The 18,929-nt window shown below is 33.2% G+C and overlaps 1 protein-coding gene across 1 annotated transcript in view; it reads right to left on the bottom strand.

The window, feature by feature from the left end:
- Positions 1-4,200: 4,200 nt before the first annotated feature.
- LOC142328941 (uncharacterized protein KIAA1143 homolog) overlaps positions 4,201-18,929 on the bottom strand; it is a 129,725-nt gene continuing 114,996 nt past the window's right edge. Inside the window, exon 4 of the mRNA XM_075373130.1 lies at positions 4,201-4,454. The gene's annotated coding sequence lies outside the window, so the exon portion shown is untranslated. The remainder of the gene's footprint in view (positions 4,455-18,929) is intronic.

Below are 18,929 nucleotides of genomic sequence, written 5' to 3' on the forward strand. Positions count from 1 at the left end.
TGCGCCAGATTTCATCAAAATGGTTTTATCCAGTCAAAAGTTATGAAGCTTCACACACCTCAACACATGTACGTGTTGGTGTAGACTAGGTACGAACATTACTCCTTATTTTTTGCTTTTTGTGGTCTCTGGGTTAAGAAAAGTTGAAAAATGCAAAAAGCCCATATCCCGCTTTTTGTCTGTTTATAATACTTTATGATACCGGGAAAGTAAAAAAAAAGAATTTTACACACACACTCACTCACTCTCTCTCTCTCACTCACGCACGTGCGCATGTACATACCTATAAATAAACTCGAAAGAATCCACAATTGTACATAAATTTCAAACCATATTTAACTGCACAGAGCGAACTTGACCCGCCGTCTGCGGTGAAACAATGACCCGCCATAAATATGGTGGGTTCTGTTTTTCAAACTTCACAATTTTGGCCGATTAACTCCAACAAGGCTGCTGTAGAAATACTAGTATATAGTTAATAAGGCAAAGGCAAAAAATAGTATATAGTTAATAAAAAATAAAGGATCGTCTGGGTTATGCTATCTTGTATTTTTTTATTTCTTTATGGGTACGTTGAAATCTATTCAATTACTGAACAATAAGCATACCCTTCCAGGCCCAATGAGATAACGATGAATGTATGACATGTAAATGAAGAGTAGCTTTGCACAGACTCTGGCCGATATTCCCGATGTGTGGTTAATTAAATCCCAACCACCAAAGTACACCGGTACCCACTGTCTATTATTCAAATCCGTAAAAAAACAACCAACTTTTATTAGAATTTGAACCCGAGAACCTTCGACTTCGAAAATCAGCTGTTAAACAGTGATTCGCGACGACGAGTTTATCATTAGACTAGTCCGGTGGGCTCTGACTATCTTATTCAATCAATTACTTAAAAGTCTATTATTTGCGTTTTTTTTTTTAAATTAGCCCATCACTTAATAAAGGTAAAGCATTAACACGCTAACTTGAACCAATATCTGTTTCGGTTCCGCCTGGCAGCTGATGAGCTGTGCATCTGCGGGGAGGTCCAGTCAAATGATGTTTGACTGACCTGCTTTTGGGGGGCCAGAGACCAGGCTACCTAGAACTTAGAGATCAACGGGAATATTGGCCACTTACAAGCGGCGAGTCAATGTTGCGAGAGTAGCATTGTCGGACCGTGTGGGAGTTCCTAGATGCGGTTGCTTTGTTCAACCGGCATCCGAACTTTACTTAAGGGAACTTTACTTAAACGTTAGCATTGCCGTGGGAAGCTAACCCTGAGTATGGCTGACCACCAGCCAATTATTATGGTTCCAAGTGCTATAAAATGGTGGGCAGGTACTTTCTGGCATTCAGCGACCTAGACGCGGCAGCGAATTGCTGTTTAGAAGAAATAAACTTTATTACGGATGTCATATATATTTTTAGTAGTTGACGGAGTGCGCCTACCCATTTAAGCAAATATATGACAAGTGAGCGATTGGGACAGGTAAGCCGATGATGTATAACACCACGCTTAGTCCGCTCACCCTGCTAGGTAAGCTCTAGGAGCTATGTTAGGATTCTGGTCACTACGCTGTTCGAGGCACAGTTGCCGTTTGTGGCACATACATTCGGTCTTATGCTTTAGGGCGACCGAATGGGGTGGTGGGGGAGAAATGCCAAGCAAACCAAAGATACAACATTAGAGAAGTATCTTACGTCAACAGTTATAAGAGTAGTGGTCAGGTCCTTTCGTCGTAAGATGCATAATTAATTACCAGTTAATGACATTCATTTTTTCATTATGTTTTAAATAATGAAATTTATATTTGACAAAAAAAAATTAAAATAATAAAAGAGGGCTGGGATAAAAAGTAATTAATATGGATAAATTTAAAACCAACAGCTATATAATGATCTTTAGAGGTAGACTGATACAAAGAATAGAATAGAAACTTAATTGTGTAACAAAATATATCAATGAATTCTTCATAATTTTTATTTTTGAAAGAGTCCGTAGCAGAGTGTAAAACCTACGTGTAAATCCTCCTTCAATATAATTAATTTTTTTGTTCGAGTTAATGTAATGTTCAAGCTACTATTGCGATTAATTAAACATCTCCAATTCAGATAATAAAGTTAGTTGATATGGAATACATATCGAGCTGGACGTCTGTTAGCTACGTTATTTTTAGCACACTTGAAACCACTACATGCCATGGATAGATATTGAATGTTCAATCTTCTTTTTCTACATCTTAACCGTTTCAAATAAAAGAAAACATATTTTACCCAAAAATATATAAGAAATTTATATATTCAGCACAATCTGAAATTTGATTTATGAACAGGATTATGAATAGTTTATCCATCGAAAAAGTTTTGACTGAACTTGACTAAATAAAAGTTTTTATTTAGTATTTCTAACAGACTCTTAATATAAAATAAGTATAGCTTTTATCCAGTTTTACCATTTTGGAAATAGTTTAAAGGCAATCACGAAATACTTTTACACAGAATTTTAAAGCTTGCCATTTTAGTTTGAATTCAAAATGTAAATAATATGTAAGGAAAGTAGGTGGAAAAACATGCTTATCTAGATACTTTCTTTGAGGGATGGTTAAAAAAAATGGACGAATTATTTTCCCGATATCGTTAAAGTTATTATTAACTTTCATTGCTATTGAATGACAAAAAATATTTGAAATCTATTAAATCCTGTCATAGTCTATATTTAATTTTTAGGGATGATTTAAAGCGAAATTTAAAGATTTTTTCATTTGTTTTTCCACATCTGTTCTGAATTTTCAGCTGGTATTATAACTTTCAGAAGATTAGGGAATTTTAATCTATTTTTTCTTTGTGATGATTTTAAGAAAACAGGACTGATTTTATAATTTAAAAGAGCTGGCAAATTTCTAACCTTGAAATAAATGTTAGTGGGTTAATATATTCCTGAAAAATATCAGATTTTCATCACAACTAAAGCAAGATATGCTGGATTTAAGAAATTTGTTACAACTCCTTTAGGAATGAGACCAGAATCTTTTTTTAAATTTAACATTTAAAGAGAACATCCTTATGACGTTTCAAGTTGAAAGCTCTTCCGGTCTCAGCATCTTCTTTTTATCTGACTCCTTCGAATTAACCAAACCAAATGTCAAATTTTGGGTTTCGATAACCATAGAGGTACCACACCTCCCTATGGTTACACGTGTTCACAAACGGTTCTGCAAATAATGCAAGAAAGGATGGAGGGGCTGGAATTTATGCAGAAGCTTTCCAGTTATCACAGCCTGTGGGAGAGCTAGCCAGTAACTTTGACGGCGAGGTCAGAGCAGTTTTTCTCACCTTGGAATCCATAAAAAAGATCAAACCGCAGAAAGTCGTTATCCTGATTGATTCGCAAGCTGCCATAATTGCAGTTTCTGATGCTTCTTTCTCTTCCATAAATCAAGTTAATATGTGTCAGAAACTTATTTAGAAGTTGATTTTAGAAGGCGTACAAGTCGTTTTACAATGGCGGCACACTGTGAGTTGTCGGGCCATGAAAAAGCTGATCGATTAGCTTAAGAAGGTGTAAGAAAGGAACAGCCCGATAAGCCAATATACCTTTTGTGACGGCAAAAAAATTAATCAAATCATCAATCGTGGGAGCGTTGGAACAGAAATGGCGGATAGAGTTTAAAGAGAAGAAATGGGCATCATTACTTGACGAAATGGGACGAGTAACTCGAAAAGGGTTTCGAATGAATTGCAAAAACAGACGGGGCACGGCTATCTCCAAAGCCACTCCCATCGCATTGGAGTCGCCGAATCAGCAACATGCCCACTGCGTCGGCAAGGGTCTATGACTGCTCTGCATCTATCGACCTGTCCTGTGAATTACGGGGCGTTAAAACCACAACAGAGAGTGAGGATAAAGTGTATTGGACTGCTAGACGTCGCATGGCCGAAATGGCCAAAGACAATCAAGGCAAAGGATAAAAAAATGCCACATTTTAATTGCATTGTTGTTTTTTTAATTCTAGAACAATTTAAGAATTAATAATCTGTTCAATACTTTAAATAGGCTTTCCTTTATGTAGTTATATACGAATGTATATAAAAAAAAACCAAAAATTGGAAATTTACAAAACGGAATCTTAAAACAGGTGGACATCGTTATAAAACATCCACAATTAATTTATTTGGAAATGGATGAAAGAAAAAAAAATAATCAAAAAATATAAATAAATGAAGTTTAAATTATTAATTTACATTTTACTGCTCAAATAATATTTTAAAGGTAAAATAAATAATAAAATTATTGTTGACACGGATTATGTCATGAAACTGATCCCAATGAGGTGAATCCATTTACAAGAATAAAATCAAGTACGATCGGAATCAGGTACCTCAAAAATTGACGAAGACGTAAAAGAAACGTAGAAATCTACTTCAGAAGAATCGTACAGGGATGAATTCCGTCAAACGATCTCCTGAAAGCAAGTTAAACACGACAGTCAAAACATAATTTTCAAAGTTTCGTTAAAAATATAAATAAAAATAATTTTAAAAAATCTATCATTTAAAAAAAAACCTTTCAAAGATATTTTTAATGTAAAATTTTATTTCCCAAAGTGTTAAAAAGTGATTCATGAATGTTTTGTAGCGGAATATATAGGTATCTAATCACAACTGACTAATAGTCTCTTATTTGTCGCAGTAAGCCCCTTCCACTAACTACCTCCCACTACTCGGTAAAGCCTTCCCTCTTTCTTATACTCAGAAACATTCATGTAGAAGGATATGTAAGAACCCACCGGGTTGGTCTAGTGGTGAACGCGTCTTCCCAAATCAGCTGATTTGGAAGTTGAGAGTTCCAGCGTTCAAGTCCTAGTAAAGCCAGAGTTATTTTTACACGGACTTGAATACTAGATCGTGGATACCGGTGTTCTTTGGTGGTTGGGTTTCAATTAACCACACATCTCAGGAACGATCGAACTGAGAATGTACAAGACTACACTTCATTTACACTCATACATATCATCCTCTGAAGTATTATCTGAACGATAGTTATCTGAGGCTAAACAGGAAAAAAGAGGGAGAAGGATATGTAAGACGTTTACAGCTGTACAACTGAGAATGAAATTTCTTGTGCTTAATTCTCATTCAATTCATTATTCTCGTATTTCAACGGAAATACACTTTCATTGTTCGAGTAACTAGATGATGTGAAAAAAATAATTGGAAAACGAAATAACTAAAAAAGGCCGAACTTCCTATCAAACTTTTACAAATGTTATGCTTTTTTTTTGGGGGAAGAAAAAAAAGAGTATAAAGCAAGTTAAATTCCCATAGCTATAACTAATTTTAATTAATACTCACACTATGCGCGACATTTACATTTAATAAAATTATTGAGTTACTTTTTTTATTCTCTTAAAAAGAAAAAAATAAATAAATTTAGTAACAAAGCTGGGATTATAAAGTGTAAAAAAAGCTAAAAAACCCTACAAAGAAGCTACGTTCTTATTGTAAAAGGTAAAAAGCAGGGATTTACATTTTATTATACAGATAAAAAATATTTACTTGCGATACATGTACTCTATTACAGTTAGTAAAGCGAGACCTGATACAATGTACAATAACGGATTTTAATTAATTAACTCCATCAGAGAGCCTTCAATACAAACATCAACATATAATCATTGAATTAAATTCATAACAAATATAAAACTGCTTTAATTAATAATTTCAAGTAATAAAACAAAAATTTGACGTTGTTTATATTAACACGTTCAATTATTCTTTATAAACAAAGGTCGGTCTAATGCATTAGATTACTGAATAAAAAAAAAAAAAAAAAACAACGTAAGAATTGTCGATTGATACTTATTTTAAACGATTTATTACTCATCAAAGATATACACACATAGATGTACAGTACTTCTATCTAAGCGTCTGAAACAGTGTAGCACTAGTAATTTAGTGGAGAAAATAATGCACCGCTGCAAACTTCACTGATGACCCACCGGGTTGGTCTAATGTTGGACGTGTCTTGCCAGATCAGCTGGTTTGGAAGTCGAGAGTTCCATCGTTCAAGTCCTAGTAAAGCCAGTTATTTTTATACGGATTTGAATACTAGATCTTGGTTACCGGTGTTCTTTGGTAGTTGGGCTTCAATTAACCACACATCTCAGAAATAGTCGAACTCAGACTGTACAATACTACCCTCACACATATATCATTCTCATTCATCCTGTGAAGTAATATCTGAAACGATTCCCGGAGGCTAAACAGGAAATAAATAAGGACGTCACAAATAGTAAGAAGCCAGGCGCCGATCAAGCAATCCCCAACTCTGCGAATCAACTAAGCTTTCTAAACTTCGACGAGTAATATTTTACTACGTAAAAAAAGAAAAAGTAATTAATTATTGTTGCTTCGCTTTCTACTTCTGAAACATGTTTAATGGTGAACATCTAAACACATTTCCTAAGTTTTTTTTTCAATAATTTAATGAAAGGAAAGATAGCTAAAAGAAGAATGTCTATACATCGAAGTTTAGAAAACCAAAAGGAAGTATGACATGTTGTGTAAGAAGGTAAAAAAAAACCAAAAAAAAAACATGGGATAGAAGAAATCCTACTTATAAAATGAGAGAAATTGAATAGAAAAAAGTGAAGTGTTCATAAAAAAAAGATGAAATAAAGAAACGATGGGAAGAAATATAGAGGACCTGTATGTAGGAAGAAGCAAAAGTGAAACATAGGAACTGAGGAGTAAGAAGAGGTTTTGAAAGAGAGAAAGGCCTACCATCTTTGAGATCTAAAATTATTATACAAGTTATTAAAGACATGAAGAACAGGAAAGCTTCAGGAGTAAATGAACTTCCAATAGACTCATTAAATGTTTAGACGATGGAGTAGATGAAATATTCTCAATGTGCAATGCAATTTATGATACTGGAGAATGACCAGGTAGTTTAATTAAAAAAATAATGATATCAATACCTAACAATTTAGAACAAAAAGATGTGAAGAACGTAGAATTATCAGCTTAATATCAGATGCTGCAAAAATAATGCTGACAGTTATGAATAAAATATTGATCACAAAAATGGAGGAGAATGCTGAATAAGTGTTGATAAATAAAACGATCGGAAAAGTACATTGAGAAAGTTTATGTTGGAAGGAAACATAAACGGGGAGCTGAGTTGGAAAAAGGATTTGGATTCGGTAAAAGTACAGGAACAAGAGAAGCTGTAGGACTGATCAGAATGATTGGGGAGAGATATTTTGAAATCGGTAGAGGACTGAGCCTGTTATACAGGTATGGAAAAGGCATTTGACAGAGTACAGTAGGACAAGTTATTTGAGATGCTGAAAGAAAACAGAGTTGATTGAAAGGATAGGAGACTGATCAGAGAATTGCATATGAAACAAGAAACAGCTGTGAAAATAAATGAGAATCAGAATTGCAATGGAAAAGGAATCCTTTTTTTATGGGAGAAAAACTTACTCCGCAGCAAGATGAATCAGAACCTGAGATATAAAATGCTATGTTTGGAGTATACTTTTGCACGGTAGTGGAACATGAACACTGTTTGAATTATAAGAGCAATTTATTAGATGACGTCACAGTAATGTTAAAAATATGTCATCTTTTTTTTTTAGATTTTTTTCTTAGTTGCTATAGAAAGGCAATGCACAAATTTTGTTGGAGGTTTTTTATTCTTAAGTAAGGTTATTTTGTTTTTATCTATAATCACTTTTTTGATAGATTATTATCTGCTCGCTTTCATTTTTTTTTTTCTAGGAAAAAGCTTTAAAACTTTAGTTAAAATCCACTTAATAAGATTTTAGATCAAGCTGTACTCGTTTTACCAGAATATCATATCATCGGTCAACAATCTTAATTTGTGTAGGATGAAAAATTTATTTTTCATCCTACACAATTCACAAGAAAGATTTATTTATTAGTATTCATACTGTTTATTTATTTTTACACTTTACTTTAAATACAAAAAACTGTAAAATGTGATTAATTTCAATTTCTTGAGTAAATTTCTTATTTTTATAAAACTTCCTGACAAAATTTTCAAGGATGAAATGTCACACGGCAAAAACATCTACATATTTAAATTAAATTGACGGGTAATCGTGGTAGAACTGACATTTAGTTTATAATTTTCGTTGTTTTTGAAAAGATTAGGTAGAAATATAAACAGATGTTTGTAAATTATACCCGCCGGATGATTGTAAATCACAGGCCGGATGTTTTTAAATCATAACTTACTGTTATCTTATACAGAATATCCCAGTAGATCCTTGCTAAACTTTAGTAATTTTTCTTGGATTAAAATAATCAAAGTTCACATAAACATCAGAACGGGATATGCTTTCTTTTCAAAGTATGCCAAGCGAGAACCATTTGGAGCAGATAGATGGTTTTATATGTTTTTTGACCTCCTAAAAATGGTTATATATCATCTGCAACGCCATTAATTTCGAGAAAACGGATGTAAACCCTAAAATTTTGGACTCGAGAAACACACTGCTTGAGTTTTATAAAAAACATTATACGGTTAAACTGCCTATAAAAAAAAATTGCAAAAAATTTATAGACAATTTAATCGTGAGAAAATTTTTTTAAAATTCAACTGTAAACAAAGAAAATGTTAAGAAATTCGACTTTTCTCTAGTTTAATTACTTTTTTTTACTGGAAATTTAAAAAAATAAACTTTACCGGACATAAATGTGTTTCTCGAGTACAATTTTTCAGGATTTACAAAAATATTTTTCGAAAACTACTAGAGAAACAGTTTAAAAAATGTTTTTCAGGTTAATAAAACTATCAATTCCATCCTACAGTTATTTGTGTCCTAAGATATGTAAATATGATTGAAAATAGTATATCAACAGCATTTATCTTTAATACCATAGTTCTGTACATCAAATAAATAAAATATTTTATCTGCTAACAGAAACGCTGTTTTTTTTTTCTTATATAAGAGAAGTTGCGCGCGCGTGCATACATACACACACACACAAGAAACATAAACGTACGCACAGGCTCCTACCTTTCACACGCACACTTTACACATATCATCCCCACTCCCTGGATAATTCATTGATCACCAAAACAGAACATTTTAATAGCAAAGTGAAAATACAGATAATATGCACACGCACACAATGATCACGTGCGTACAAAGTACACTGCTGTTATACATACGTACGTTACTTTGCGTACGCACGGGAAACACATACACAAGTAGATTTAAACATGCGCGAGCAAGCACTTGCGCACCAATCCAACCCATCTAATATATGTACGTATAATAATGTGAAATTCGTACAAAATGTACAGGTACACTACACAGATACTGTATAGGTACACTAGAAAACAAAGTTCATCGAGCGGATAAGTTTTCTTTCCATCACAACACGGCGGATAAAAATACTTAAACAATAGAAATGAACTAATATAGACAACACGATCAGTTTAATGAAGAAACAAAACGCGATTTAGTCCTTTCTAAAAGAGTCACAATCAATCGAATTTCTTTAACAATTTAAGGTCCTTTTTTATATTTTGTTTTATTTAATATTTTATTTTTATTACGTACCTTTTTGATAGTTTTTTATTTATATCGCTGAATTTTAAATTTATTTATTGAATTAATTTATTTTTGAGACTGACAAGATATCATTCATTTATCTATAAATATTTCCAATAAAACATTTATTTTATTTGTAAAGAAAAGAATTCGTAGATGAAACTATTGCAGCTTTATCTGGATCGGGTTAATTAGCAGTGATCATACATTCTACATTAATAACGTCGTTTATCTGGAATAAATTCCTTTGCTTTCGTTCAGTTGTTCCGAAACATCCTAAATATGGAATAGTAGTGTGGTTTCTACAAAATAAATAATAAAATAATTAAAAAGTAAATTGTGTGTTACTACACAGAATTTGTGTATCTAACTTAAGTAATATATGTTCTATCTTTAGAGAGGTAAAATGATATAGAAGGAATTAGGTAGTCACAACAGCTGTCACCAAATTGACAGGATGTTTACGTTGACTTAATTTTATAACATATCACGACCAAATGTTATGTTTAAAGTAAACATCACGATGTTTTTTTATAATTTACATGTGAAGTTTTAATTACTATTACAAATAGGACGAATATGAGAGTTCCTGAAGATGGAATTTAATTCTGAAAGCGCTTGAACGCTTCGAATTCAATTGTTAGTAAGCCGGTTTTTTATAAATTAACTTTAATTATATACTTATACCGACGGGCCATGCTTTACAAAATTATTATAAATAGTGGAAATCGAGTAGAGGGCGTCTTCTAGGACAGACCCAAAATTTAAATCGGTAGTTCAGGTACAATAATTTTAAGATGTAAGTTTTTTTATGATAAATAGAACCATATTTTATAATAAAACCTTTTAACAAAGGAAGGGAACCGTACATTCCCTACGTAAAAACTCTCTCCCGAATCACCTGATCGTCACTCCCTCCCTCCCTTCGATGCTACGACTATTAGTTATCTGACGAGGCTACTTTTCAGTGGCCCACTCTGTGCATTTCGTACCAGTCAGTCAGGCAGCACATCAAAACAATGACGTTTGCTTCTCAAAAGCAAATGCACATTTTACGGCCCGAAAAATTAGCCGCATGTGTTAAGTTAAATTTTCATCTTAAATAATTCGATTTGTCTAGGCACCAGTTTATTGATGTACAATGATTTACTATCCTTGCTGGTATTGCATCTGTTCGCACTTGCACAATCTTCCTCCTCGTAAACCGTACATTCTTCGGCATTATATCCTTGCCGAAGAATTTTAGGTTTAATTACTCGGTTCATAATAGAAAAATAAATAAGGATATATTGGTTCTATTACGCAATCATTTTTCCGGTTACCAGATTTCATCCTATCGTTGAAATTTTTCTTAAACATTTATTTATTATAGTTTTCAAACAAAAACGATTTTTTGCCCGCGAAACATACAAAAAAAGTATATGATTAATTACCTAATAATTAACGTTTTCTCAATATCTTCAACAATTTGGCTGATTATAGCCGAATCGTTTTTCAGATATCGGCTATTCTGCAAACAAACAAGGCTTAAATTTTTTTTTTTTTTGGTACGTTCGTTTTGATAAGCCCAATACGAAAATATATAAAACAATTGTAAACCAACAAATTAATGTAGTCCCCTTAGAAAGTATTTTTTCAAGTACCACTTCATCCCTGTGGTAATAATGATAACTTTTATCAACTGTCCAATCTTTTTTAAGATTGTGACGCACGCAATGCATCTGAGATACATACAAGAAGCATGAAGTCACCAATGCTTTTTTCTCAGAGTAATGATTCTGGACTATAGAATCACTCCTTGCGGTAACAGAATGAATGGTGTCACTTGTAGAGATGAAAATATCTAGCATTTCAGAGATAAGCGCAACATATTGTTAAAGAAGCAACGGGAAACCACTTCTATCTTATTTTTCTGAGTACGACTGCCATCGAATGTACGATATTCCTTGAAATCTTTGAGGATGACCCTAATAATCTAACATGCATACATGTCACTATCATATATATATATATATACTTTTATTAAAGTTTAAATAATTAATAACATTAAAATGAAGATGAAAAAATAGCACGGATCCCAAAAGGATTCTTTATAAGACATTTATAAATAAAAATATCCACAGAGGTCGGCATCAGTGGAGTGGTAGCGTTTCCTTCTTTCATCCGGAAGGTTGGATTGTGAACAAACTTGCCATATTTTCACAATCAACGGAATTCACTCCTTATCATAAATACGAAGGAATATGGTAAGGTATAATATTGGAAGTAGACCTGATATAACCCAAAAGAGAATAAAGAAAATATTTTTATTAGATATCTTAAAAAACTAAAATTTTACTAAACGCAGGTTAAACACAAAATAGTTTGGTATATAGAACAAAACCTTTTACCACAATATAATACAAGTAAAATTAAATTATTTTTAAGTAATGTCGTTATTTTACTGTTTTTTTCTCTCCATCGAAAAAGATTATCGTTCATTTTGAATGTTTTTTCATTTGTTTAAATTTTACAGAGATGTACGAACAGGAACGAAATAGGAAAACAAGTTTACTATTTTGTATTTAACTTAGGAACAATAGAATGAAAAGCCAATAATATGGATTATTCGAAGTTGGCAACTAAATCTTTTTTTATTTTTGTTTCATGGAAAACAGTCGAATAATTTTTGGGCAACAGGTATTAATTCTTGAGATAACATTAATTTTACAAATCGACGAAGTCCATTTAGCACCGAATATTTATTTTATTTTAGGTTTATTTTTTAATTATTTTACTGAAGTATGATGATATTAATAAAATAAACAATTTGTTAGAAAACAGATCTGATGACACCAGATGAGTTTCTTGTATTAAATTACATATACACTTTTTAAAAGTACATAAAATTTTATTTCACAAATAAATATTGATTTTTTTCATTTATCGATATTATTATTATTTATTGTAATATTTTTTTCAATCAGAGGTTAATAATTATTAATAAATCATTATATTTAAATAAATAAAAAAAAGTTAAAAAAAAAGAAAAGAATTTTTTTTTTCTCTTCAGTCATTTGACTGGTTTGATGCAGCTCTCCAAGGTTCCTTATCTAGTGCTAGTCGTTTCATTTCAGTATACCCTCTACATCCTACATCCCTAACAATTTGTTTTACATATTCCAAACGTGGCCTGCCTACACAATTTTTCCCTTCTACCTGTCCTTCCAATATTAAAGCGACTTAATATGGCCAGGATGCCTTAGTATGTGGCCTATAAGTCTGTCTCTTCTTTTAACTATATTTTTCCAAATGCTTCTTTCTTCATCTATTTGCCGCAAGACCTCTTCATTTGTCACTTTATCCACCCATCTGATTTTTAACATTCTCCTATAGCACCGCATTTCAAAAGCTTCTAATCTTTTATTCTCAGATACTCCGATTGTCCAAGTTTCACTTCCATATAAAGCGACACTCCAAACATACACTTTCAAAAATCTTTTCCTGACATTTAAATTAATTTTTGATGTAAACAAATTATATTTCTTACTGAAGGCTCGTTTCGCTTGTGCTATTCGGCATTTTTTATCGCTCCTGCTTCGTCCATCTATAGAAATTCTACTTCCCAAATAACAAAATTCTTCTACCTCCATAATCTTTTCTCCTCCTATTTTTACATTCAGTGGTCCATCTTTGTTATTTCTACTACATTTCATTACTTTTGTTTTGATCTTGTTTATTTTCATGCGATAGTTCTTGCGTAGGACTTCATCTATGCCGTTCATTGTTTCTTCTAAATCCTTTTTATTCTCGGCTAGAATTACTATATCATCAGAAAATCGTAGCATCTTTATCTTTTCTCCTTGTACTGTTACTCCGAATCTAAACTGTTCTTTAACATCATTAACTGCTAGTTCCATGTAAAGATTAAAAAGTAACGGAGATAGGGAACATCCTTGTCGGACTCCCTTTCTTATTACGGCTTCTTTCTTATGTTATTCAATTGTTACTGTTGCTGTTTGGTTCCTGTACATGTTAGCAATTGTTCTTCTATCTCTATATTTGAACCCGTATCTTTGTAGCGATATCGGGACGGTCGTTATCGTGCAGAAGTATTACTCCTTTTGAGAGAGAACCGGGAAGTTTTCTTGTTAACGCGGGTCACTTTATTTCCTAACATATCACTATCTGTTGATTGTACGTTGTTCTTTCATACAATCGCAATAAATCGGGCCTTTATAATCCCAAAACATCGTTAGTATCACTTGACGGGTAGGTTTTGAATTGTTTCCCGGCGGGCGAATTCGGGTGTTTCCATTCAATACTTTTGAGGTTTGGATTCTAGGTCAAAATAATAAATCCAAGTTTTATCAAAATTATTATGGGATCTAAAAAAGGATTACCTTCCGCTAAGAAAACATTGTTCTCGTAATTTTGAGTTTCTCAGTCTAGGAAACCCACCCTGAACATCTTTTGAGAAAATTCAGCTTATCATGGATAATGGAATGAAAAGTGCCAATACTCGCACTACAAATGTTAACAAATTTTTATGTCTGTCTTCGAGAATAAAATTATTAATCCGATTTTTCAAAGTGTCAGTCGAAACTACCACTACAAATGGTACAAATTTTAGTCTTCGCTAAATGAAAATCGTTGACACCTGATTTGACCGATTTAAACTGTTCGATCCATTTATAAATATTTGCACGATTAATAAACTGTATATCTTACAGTTTTAATATCCGCAAGTGAATTTCGGCCGATTTTATTTCTTCAGAAAATAAAGATCTTACCACAGCACCCTGCACACGTATACGTTTCAAGCGGACCTACATTTTGAAATATACAAAAGTTCATATTAAAGGTAATTTTTTTGGACCAGGTGATGTATTTTGAAAAGGGTGCCAAATTGAACGTCAGACGGTTTCAATTTAGTCTATTAAATATTTTTCCGTTGCCACCATTTTTCTGTTTAATTATAGAACGATCCTCACAGATAAAGGGAAATTAAGGTATCTAATCCTTAATATCGTATCATAACAATTTAGGAGTGGATTAAAGGAAACCTTCCTCCAATTTTAAGTAATTTTAAGATAATTATATAAGACGCTACCACTCCGCCACGTAGTAGTGTCCCAGCCTTTCTTCCGGAGGTCCTGGGTTCGAATCACGGTCAGGCATGGCATTTTTCATACGCTAAAAATTTCCATTCTAATAGGACAAAATGACCAAATCAGTTGATTCCCGTCTTCTCAAAAAACTATGGGTTGAATTTCTATGGATACGAGTAATGCAGTTACTTAAGAAATCACTTTCCACCACTTATTAATGAGAAAAGAAAAATTCTCTATTTATTAATAACGTATAGCAAAACGCAAAATACTTTCCCCGAGTTTAAAGTTAAAATCTTTCGGTCTGGAATCAACGAATGAGGAAAAGTAATTTATAAACAATTAATAGACATCACAGATGTTTGGAAGCACGCCTTCAATATTGGATAAATACAATAGTTTAAGAATCAGGATCATTTTAACATAAAATGGTAATTAATCATTTCATTTGAAACAACAATGATTCAATTATACGAATCATCAATCGTACAAAATTGTACGAATTTAGATATCATATATTTTGAGAGAATTAGAAAATTGAACGATATATTCACTTAATTACTAAAGGGAAGGTTAAAGACACGGTAAGGCAGCTCTGTGCCTTGAATCCGGAAGGTTCTGGATTCAAATAACGGTCAAATTAGCCGTTTTCCGTACGCTAAAAAAAAAGAAGTAATTACAATTAGTCGACAGACTATCCGCCGCCTATAGGGATACATAATGAATAGAAAATAATAAATTCTTCCAACAAAATTTATAATCATTTATTATACTGATACAACTTTATAAAGATTATTGTCATTTATCGTATTTAATAAAAAAATCTACGTAATACTTCATAAGTACACACGAAAGTGGGTAAACACGTAAATGTAACAGCACTTAATTTGATATCGTTTATGCTGCCCTTTAGGGTATATTAAGGTAAACTGTAACTCCCCCACAAAACTTATCTAATGATTATATAATAACAATAACGAACCATTTTAACAATATCATAACGCCCCTGCTGAATCGTTTCTAATTACTGCCTATAATTAGTTACCAGTTATTCAACGCAACTGAGAGGCCCACAACTGATGTATATTAACGTGTATGTGTATCTTTAAATGATTCGTTCTCAAAGTGAGCGATAACGCCCCTTTATGGGCGCTGGAGACCTTCAGGGGGGCGGTAGAAGGCCTACAGAAAATTGAGGGCATTTAAACGGTCTAGGAAGGCAATGGCTGATTAACAAAAAGAGATAAAAATCATGTTTTCCTGATATGTCTAACTAAAATTAAATACCTACTACACTAATACAAACAAATTAAAGCGACACCTATATTTTGTGATAAAAACTGACTGTATTCAAACTACTCTAACTGTGCAACCATAAGTCTTAGAAAGACGAATAAAAACGAAATTAAAGCTTGAATACAGTACTTTTTGACAGTATGCTTAGATTTCAAAAATCGTCAAATTAAAAAAAAAATCAGTGAGAACAAAAGTTTTAAAAATTTCAGTTTTTCTTCGTGTTCGATCAAGCGCATGGGGGAAACAAAATTTGTTCAGTAAACTGCATTAAAATCGTTGAAAGCTTAATACTAGCTTTAATTTCTTTATTTGTATGTCTCTCTACAATTTTCCTGAACCGAAATATTCCACTTTAAAGAGAAAAGATCACTTTTGTTTTTAATGCTGCATATCTTCCGATCTAGGCAACGTATTGATGCAAATAAATATGGAAATTAAAGGGTTTTGATCTAGCTTTAATGCCAAATTATGAGGTCTTTAATGTAGCGCTGCAGTTTTTGTTTTTTTTTCATTTTGTGCTGAGGTATTGAAATTTTTAAAGATTGAGACTGCAACATGTATAACCCGCTCACAGGTTAACGCAAGATCATGATGTTACAGTCTCGATCATTAAAGATTTCAATATTCGGCACAAAATGAAAAAAATAAAAAATACCGCAACGCTACATTAAACACCTCACAATTTGTCATTAAAAGTGGATCAATTGTTGTTTTTAAGATCACATCTTATCATTTTTAACAAATGGTAAGTTTAAAAATTTTGGGGGTGCTAGAAAATGTTTGATTCTCAATGTGGGCGGTGAGCGAAAAAGTTTGAAAATCAATGCTTTAGATAAAAAGAAAATGTCATTCAGTCAGAAAATAAATAAGCGCTGATACAAACTATCTACGTGTTACCTTTGGTGTTAGAATATCGAGGAAATTTTCCTTCTTGTTATAAATCAACAGATGAGGCTTAAAGAGTAAGTTTTAAAACTATTTATTCCTCAGTTTTTGTTCCAGGGTACTATTTTCTGTTGGTTCTAATAATTTCTATCCAACAATTTTTGGTTATAGTTCATTACTTTATGAAGAAAAACAATCACATAAATAAATAAAAAAATCCCTTTCGGTACACCAGAAGGCGGAGGTACATTTCACCGGTGCTAAGGAGGGGATAAAAAAGATTTTCACCTTAAAGTTAAGAAAAACTTCAAATTTACTCAATACGACAATGTTTGAAAAAGTTTCACATGTTTACGAGGTGTGTGAGAAAAGTAATGAGATTGGTAACACTGCGAACGATCTGGCAACGCTGTGTCTACCGGTCTGTGCTAGACCGGTTTGTTCATCCCATCCACATGCTCAGTACGAGTTTCAACTCCGTTCAGCCAAGACATTATTTTTGACAGCGTCATCAGTGAAGTTGTGTTTTTTGTGTGTTACGAAAATGGAGCATCGCAATTTAGAGCAACGTTGTGCAATCAGGTTTTGTGTTTAAACTTGAAGAATCCGCGAGTGTGATCTTTGAAAAGTTGAAACAGGGCTATGGGGAACATTGCTTATCACGAGCACAAGGTTTCCGCTGGCACAAATCATTTTTGTAAGGCCGAGAAAACGTTGAAGATCAACCTCGCTCAGGGAGACCTTCAACTTCAAAATCTGGCAAAAACGTTGAATGTGTGTGGGTACTTGTGAGATCAGACCGTCGTTTAACAATAAGAATGATGAGTGAACAGTTAAATTTAAACACTTTCACCGTACATCAAATCTTGACAGATGATATGGACATGCGAAAGGTTTGTGCGAAATTGGTGCCGAAAAACCTCAAACGGAACAGAAGGACAATCGAAGAAAAGTGTGCGTTGATCTTCTTGAGAGGACTGACAATGACCAAGAATTCTTCAACCGTGTGATCACAGGTGATGAATCCTGGATATTTGAGTACGATCCTGAAACAATGGGGCAAAGCGAAAAATGGCACACTCCGTCATCTCCTCAACCGAAAAAATGTCAAATGAGCAAATCAAAGATCAAAACCATACTGATTTGCTTTTTTTGCCAGTAGGTGTATCGTGCATAAAGAATTCGTTCCGCCAGGACAAACTGTCAAGCAAGTGTTTTATAAAGTTGTCCTTGAAAGGCTCAGGAAAAGAGTGATTCGTGTGAGATTAGACATTGCAGACAAGTGGATGCTTCATCATGACAATGCCCCGTGACACACAGCCATTTCTATAAGGAAATTTTTGACCTCAAAACACGCATTCCTAGGGTTCCTCAACCTTCCTATTCACCTAATTTGAGTCCTTGTGACTCTTTCCTTTTCCCGAAATTGAAACATGTCTTTAAAGGACGTCATTTTGGAACTCTAGAGAACATTCAAAAGACTGTGACCGACCAGTTAAAGCCTTCCAGCACTGCTACCAGGAGTGGGAACAACGACTTCGCCGGTGTATAGCTGCCCAAAGGAACTACTTTGAAGGGGATAATATTGTTGTGTGAAAAAAATAAAAACTTTAGTAAGTAAAAAGTCAGTCTCATTACTTTTCTCACAGCTCGTATCTACAAGCCCCATCTTCTTACCATTCCAGCAACATTTTGGTCATCCCTTGCCGTAAGGGTTGGTCATATCAAAAACTGTTTCAGATAAACGTTTTAGGTAATGTTTAGAGAACTAACGATCAATTTAAACCGATTCGACTGTGCCTAAGGGAGATATGATTTTTTTGTCTTCGAAACCCCATTTTTCCACCCCTTGGGCCAATGGTTGGTGTATCAAAAAAATTTACTTAGACAAGTTTTAGGTCCTTATCCAAAGAATAACAGGAACTTTAACGATTTCGATATTTTATTTAATAAGAGACATATACCGAAATTTATTTTTTTCAAAAAAGCCTCCCAATTTCCATCCCTATGGTCTAAATTTGGCCGTTAACGAAGTCAACAAAGATTTTAGGAAGAGTTATTTTTAATGAACAATTTG

Source organism: Lycorma delicatula, chromosome 8 (assembly GCF_047948215.1).
Source record: "Lycorma delicatula isolate Av1 chromosome 8, ASM4794821v1, whole genome shotgun sequence".
NCBI lineage: Eukaryota > Metazoa > Arthropoda > Insecta > Hemiptera > Fulgoridae > Lycorma > Lycorma delicatula.